A 6,623-nucleotide genomic window follows, 5' to 3' on the forward strand; every position below is an offset into this window, starting at 1 on the left:
TTATGATCATGAACATACATGTAATTAATAAAATTGATTTCAATAAATGAATAAATAAAAAGTGCTGTTTTGGAGCCCTATTTAAATGATATGAAGTGCATGGTGCAAGAGCATTTTTGGCGTTTCCAACTCTCCTTTTTCTAGTTAAACGCCACAATCTGGGCCAAACATATATATTTTTAGTCTCTTAATTAGTCATATGTGTGTTTTGGGTACAACACAAAGTAAACCAATTTCAGTGTCATCTTCCCGTTAGAAGCACATTGATCTTTTACTTGCGGGTTCGGTCAAATTGGAGAAGCGAGCAGTTTTATGCAGGCAAACTGTTGTTTTTAAAAGATGAAACTAAACAAATATGAATTGAAGTAGAACATTTTGTCAAAAACATGAAGAGAATTTTGGAAATGATTACATCCATCTTTTTATCAATACATTTTGACTTTCCATTTCTGTTAAAGCTCTGGAGTTAATAGATCATATTAGACCACATGAGTGGAAACAATCCTGCACTTCCACCACAGCAATGTAATTCTGCAAATAATATTATACTAATGATATTGGTGTAGCCTTATCTTTATCTGCAACTGTGCAGAAATACCGCTTTTACAGTTTTTTTCAACTTCCGACACTAAAAGATGCACGTTTTCTGCTTGGAGACCTATTTGCAACTTAACATGCCACTTTTTTTAAACAGACTGAACACAATTCTAAACATAAGACACAGGAATCTGACATTACTCTTTCAAAACACTGCCATTCAAAATGCCACACCCATAGACCAATTGGCTAATAACGTGCCATCTGACCAAGCAATGTATTGCTCGTCAATCAGGGTGTAAGCACTTCAAAACGATACCACAGGTGGATACCGGTTCACACCAACGATGGAAACCTACAACTGCAGCAGGAAGCAGTTAGCAATTGAATGTACGTAACTAATTCATGATTTCTGTTTTTGCTGTGTTTATGCACTATTCTATTTAGAGGATGTTTTGTTCTGCTTTTCGGAGCAAAATGCACTTCACTCAATATCTGTAAAATGTCAATTACAGACTATCATTAGAAAAGTAATTAGTAAAAGTGTTTTAGATTGAGCATGGCAGTGTGAAACTGGTTCAAACTGAATCAGAGTGCGAACCATATGTGTGCCATATGGGGACACAATTGGGTTTACTTTTTATATATTTTTATATAGTTTTGAGTGACGTTTTTAATGTTTTCAAAAGATCATACGTGTTCTGCTACTTATGTGTGTGGATTGTGTGAAGCGATGAGCCCAGCTTTCAAAATCGTGCTTAAACAATCGTAAAAAAAACTATGAAGAATGAATAGACCTGCAAGAAAGATGTGCTGCATTCAAATGTTGATTCAGAATGACCCAATCAAAGAGTCTATCACTACCCTAGACTTGTTTTTAATGATTAGTTCCATATGCTGTTTACTGATTGGAATGACAGTTGCTTTGCAACGGTATGCGGTGCAAAGACCTACTGTTCTTTAATGGAGAATAACACAAAGATCTTCGACTAGAGAAACTCCTCTCCTCGCTATTTGTTTTACTGGCTTCATGGTTCACGGCTTGTTACCAGACTCAATGCTGTCTGTTCTCTTAGTGCCAGTCATTAAAAACAAAGCTGGTAAAATATGTAGCCTAGAGAATTACAGGCCCATTGCTTTGGCCAGCGTACTGTCAAAAGTCCTGGAGAGAATCCTGCTGTACAGAATACAGGACTTCATCACCTCCACAGAACCAGTTCGGCTTCAAAGCCAAACATGGCACTGACTTGTGTATATATGCCTTAAAGGAAACTGTAAACAAATACAGGTCAAAACTCATCACTTCTTATGTGTTTTATTGATGCCTCCAAAGCTTTTGATCGTGTTAATTATAGTAAATTCTTTTTTAAACTGAGCCAAAGAGGTGTCCCCACATACATTGTGAGAATTCTGGCTTACTGGTATGCGCACCAGAGTATGCAAGTAAAATGGGGTAAAAGTGTGTCAGCCCCATTTGGGGTTAGCAATGGTGTCAGACAAGTTCTGTTTAATCTGTATATTGATGATCTCTCCAAGCAACTGAAAGCCTGTAATACTGGTGCATGATTGGAAATACTCTGGTTAATCACATCATGTATGCAGATGATCTGGTGATCTTTAGTCCTTCTAGCGCTGGTCTTCAGCAGCTCCTCACTATATGTACTGTGTGAACATGACATCAAATACAGCGCCAGTAAGAGTGCTATCCTGATCTGTAGAACTAAAGAGGACAAATGTCTAAACTTCCCTGACTTCAAATTGTCTGACAATAATCTTGGTGTCTGTAGTGAAGTCAAATATCTTGGTCATTTTTTAACAGAACACATGACTGATGATAACGACATTTACAGGCAATGTCGTATGATGTCTGCACAAGCAAACAGTCTCTCACGCAAGTTTGGTCTGTGTACAGATGGAGTGAAGAAGTCTCTGTTCAGAGCATATTGTACTCCACTCTACACTGCACACTTGTGGTCAAACTACAAAAAGAGTCTACAGAGACTTCAAGTAGCGTACAATGACGCCATGAGAATACTTTTAAAGAGACAAAGATGGAGTAGTGCCAGTGAAATGTTTGTGGCTGCACGAGTCAACACTTTCCAAACAGTTTTAAGAAATCTCATGTACAAATTCATCTGTAGACTGAATGACTCTGTAAATGGGATCATACTTGTTTTAACCAACATAAGGTTTAGCACCACACGCTACCAGTCCCAGCTGTGGCGACATTGGTACAGCTGTCTCTTTGTAAGGCATTGCTAGGCCGATGTACTTTTATTGTTTGCGTCTGTCTTTTTATGTATCTGTCTGTATGGACCCCGAGTCTGAAATAAAGTCTATCTATCTATCTAAACACTTAGGTAAGAGATGAATGTTATGGAGGCTCGTCCAGCTTTGTTGGAGTTAAAGGAAAACAATTTTCCGCAGCATCATTGTTAAGGGCATATCTCACTTGTTTGGATTTTTTTATATAGTTTTTTTTCTCTCTCATTCGTTGTATCCTTGCCCTCCATTTTAGTAGGTCAAGCCTGCTAAGAGACTACAATACCCTTGAGTGTGATCTTTTGTCAGGGAAACACAGATGTTTTGCATCGGGGCTAATTGGAAACGCTGCACCTAAAGTGAGCCTTTGTTCTGTTTGTCTTGAGTGCATGAAGAAGGTCGATGACCACAAACTTGTTTGTTATGAAAGAGAGCACAAGAAAAAAAGAAGTATGTTTTTGTATCCACTTGTGATTGTCCTTCCAGCACCTATACGCCTCTCAGCCAGGTGAGCATGCAGTTGACACAACATGACAAAGACATTGATTGCGTTACATTGCCAAAATCACATGCCCCACCAAACGGCACATTCTAGTAAAAATGCCAATCTTTACATTTCAGTGACGACTTGAAAATTGATTTAGTGAGCCTAAATTCGTAAGCTATTTCATCTGCCAATGATGCGTTTTATTTAGTGGGTTTTTTTTTTGTATAAAGTTTTCTATGACTTTTTTCGACCTGCTGTACTATGACTTTTTTTCTGCCTTTTTTTTCAACGTACTATACATGAATTTTTTCAAAATACTATAACTTTTTCCTACATACTTTGTTTTTATGGCTATTTTTAACATACTAACTTTTTCCGACAAACTATACTATGACCCTTTTTTTACAATACACTATACCATGACTCTTTTTGACAGACTTATGTTTTTTTAACATATTATACTATGACTTTTTAATGATTTTTTTTGCAGAAACTCATTCGATATTATTTTTGGCAGAATATACTATGACTTTTTTACAGTGGTGTATAGTAACGAAGTAGAAATACTTCGTTACTACTTAAGTCGTTTTTTTGGATATCTGTACTTTACTACTTATATTTCTGTTTACTTTTACTTTTACTTCACTACATTTTGCAAAGAAAACTGATACTTTTACTCGCTACAAAATCAAATCTATCTTTAGAAACAAAATGAATCATGAGAGCAGCGTCGGGGACTGTGGTGGAACACAGACTGCAAGCAAGCAGGTTTGGTGAATCAGTGGTCCGAGCTTGCAAGTTAAATCAATGGTTAAATCACGTTAATGCGCAAACAAGTGCTCTCAAAGCCGCGGTGTTTTGATTCCAGTGATGCCCAGGATGCTACATGCTATAAGCTAGCGGGCGACTACCTGAGTAGAATTCCACACAGGACGGGTGGGATGAGGAGAGGTGGATGGGTCAAACAAACACTGGTGTTTCCTCCAGGAGGCCGCAGTTTGTGCCGTGTGTGAAACGAGAAGCCAATGTTGATTTATTTGTGACGTAACTTCCGTACTTAAGCAACGCCACTTCCGTAGATATTTTAACACAAACCACCACCATTCTAATACAATGTAACTTCTTGACATTCTAATACAATGTAGCTTCTTGACATTCCAATACAATGTAGCTTCTTGACATTCTAGAATTGTCTTCTGAAGATGAACAGGACATTTTTCAGTTTCAAGTAATGACTGGGTTACTTTCGCTGCTGCTTTAGTATTGATCATGTTTTGATATTTGAGTCATGTTGTGGATGATCAGATGGCGTTATGATGGTAGCAGTCGCCCAATTGCAGATTCAGCTTGAGCAAAACCTTTATTGTGTTCAAATCAGGCCCATAGGAGTTTACAAGGCAGGTGTCCTTTCTCAAAACACCGACCTGATCATCAAGTGGATATTTTTTGCTGAACATAATATCATGCATTGGTCCTCTATATCCTCTCTAGTCTAATGAGCAGACTTATAAACGCACTGTTACAACTCCTTCATAGTGTCATATTGCTTTTCGGAGAATTATGATGATAAGTTCATCGTAGATGCAAAAGTATACTTATGTACAATATATTATGTTGAACATTGTTGCTCCTGGATGGATCACAGCTGACCCAATTATGTTCAACACAGCTCCATGTCCTTGGTCATGGTGGCCACAGCACTTAAAAGAATAAACTTCATCATTCTCAAAATTCTGACCCTTTGCTTTTTTATTAACAGCATTTACTTGTACTTTTACTTTCAATACTTAAGTACATTTAATATCAGAAAATTACTTTTGTACTTAAGTACAATAAATATCAGATACTTTAAGACTTTTACTCAAGTAGTATTCTAATAGCTGACTTTTACGAGAGTCATTTTCCAGTAAGGTATCTTTACTTTTACTCAAGTATGGCTTTTGGGTACTTTATACACCACTGCTTTTTTATGACTTTTTTCGACAAACTATACTACGACTTTTTTTGACACACTATACTTTGACTTTTTTTGACATGCTATACTATGACTTTTTTCGACATGCTATACTACGACTTTTTTTGACACACTATACTTTGACTTTTTTTGACATGCTATACTATGACTTTTTTCGACATGCTATACTATGACTTTTTTCGACATGCTATACTATGACTTTTTTCGACATGCTATACTATGACTTTTTTCGACATGCTATACTATGACTTTTTCAACATACTGACTTTTGCCGACAAACTATACTTTGAAGTTTCTGACGTACCATGCTATGACTTCATTATTTTTTTTGATACACTGACTTTCTTAGACATACTTTACTATCACTTTTTTGAAAATACTACATGACCTTTTCATGACGGTCTTCAAAACATTACGTTTTTTCGACATACAATATTATGACTTTTTCAACAAATTTATAGTATGACTTTTTTATGAATTTTAGGACATAAAATACAGTGACTTTTTTATTTTTCCAAATCCTGTTGAGACATAAATCCTCTAATCCTTGATATATTCTTCAGGTGATAGTCGGCTGATTATGTAGGTGGCGGTATGCAGTTGTGGTTGGTTTGTGATCCAATAAAGACACAGCTGAAGAAGAAGACTAATCAACACATCAATTGGATACATCCTGAGTTCAATAGGCTTCGGCTAGCGACAACAACTACTCCTTTGAATGCGGATAAGTAATCAATCACTTAGGACATTTCTTTATTAATATTATGAACTCACTACAGAAGCCCCCGTTGTTCCAGGCTGGATTATAGAGCTTCTAAGAGGGTATAGTATGTATAGTACGTATAGTATGACAAAAAAAGTATAAAAATGGCACAGTATAGTAAGTCGAATAAATTCATAAAAAGTCAAAGTATAGTATGATGAAAAAAGGCATGGTATGTAATGCTGAAAAAAAGTCTTTATATAATGGTAAAGTAAGTAAAACAAGTCTTAGTATGGAGAATAGTCATAAACACGTAAAAGTATAGGTTGTCTAAAGTATAGTACTATAGTGTGTTGAATAAGATCATAACATAGTATGTCGAAAAGATGTCATAAAAACGCATAGTAAGTTGAATAGTCATAAATTCATAGTATAGGATGTCGAAAATATTCAATAAAGCCATATAGTATGACGAAAAATGTATAAAAATGGCATAGTATAGCAATTTGAATACATGCATAAGAAGTCATAGTAGGTCTATAGTATGTCTACAAAAGTCATAAAAAGTCAACATAGTATGCCAAAAAAAGTCATAGAGTAATAGCATCGTAAAAGTGATGGTATAGTATGATGAACAGAGTAATGAAAAAGCATTAGTA

Source organism: Melanostigma gelatinosum (assembly GCF_949748355.1).
Source record: "Melanostigma gelatinosum genome assembly, chromosome: 7".
NCBI lineage: Eukaryota > Metazoa > Chordata > Actinopteri > Perciformes > Zoarcidae > Melanostigma > Melanostigma gelatinosum.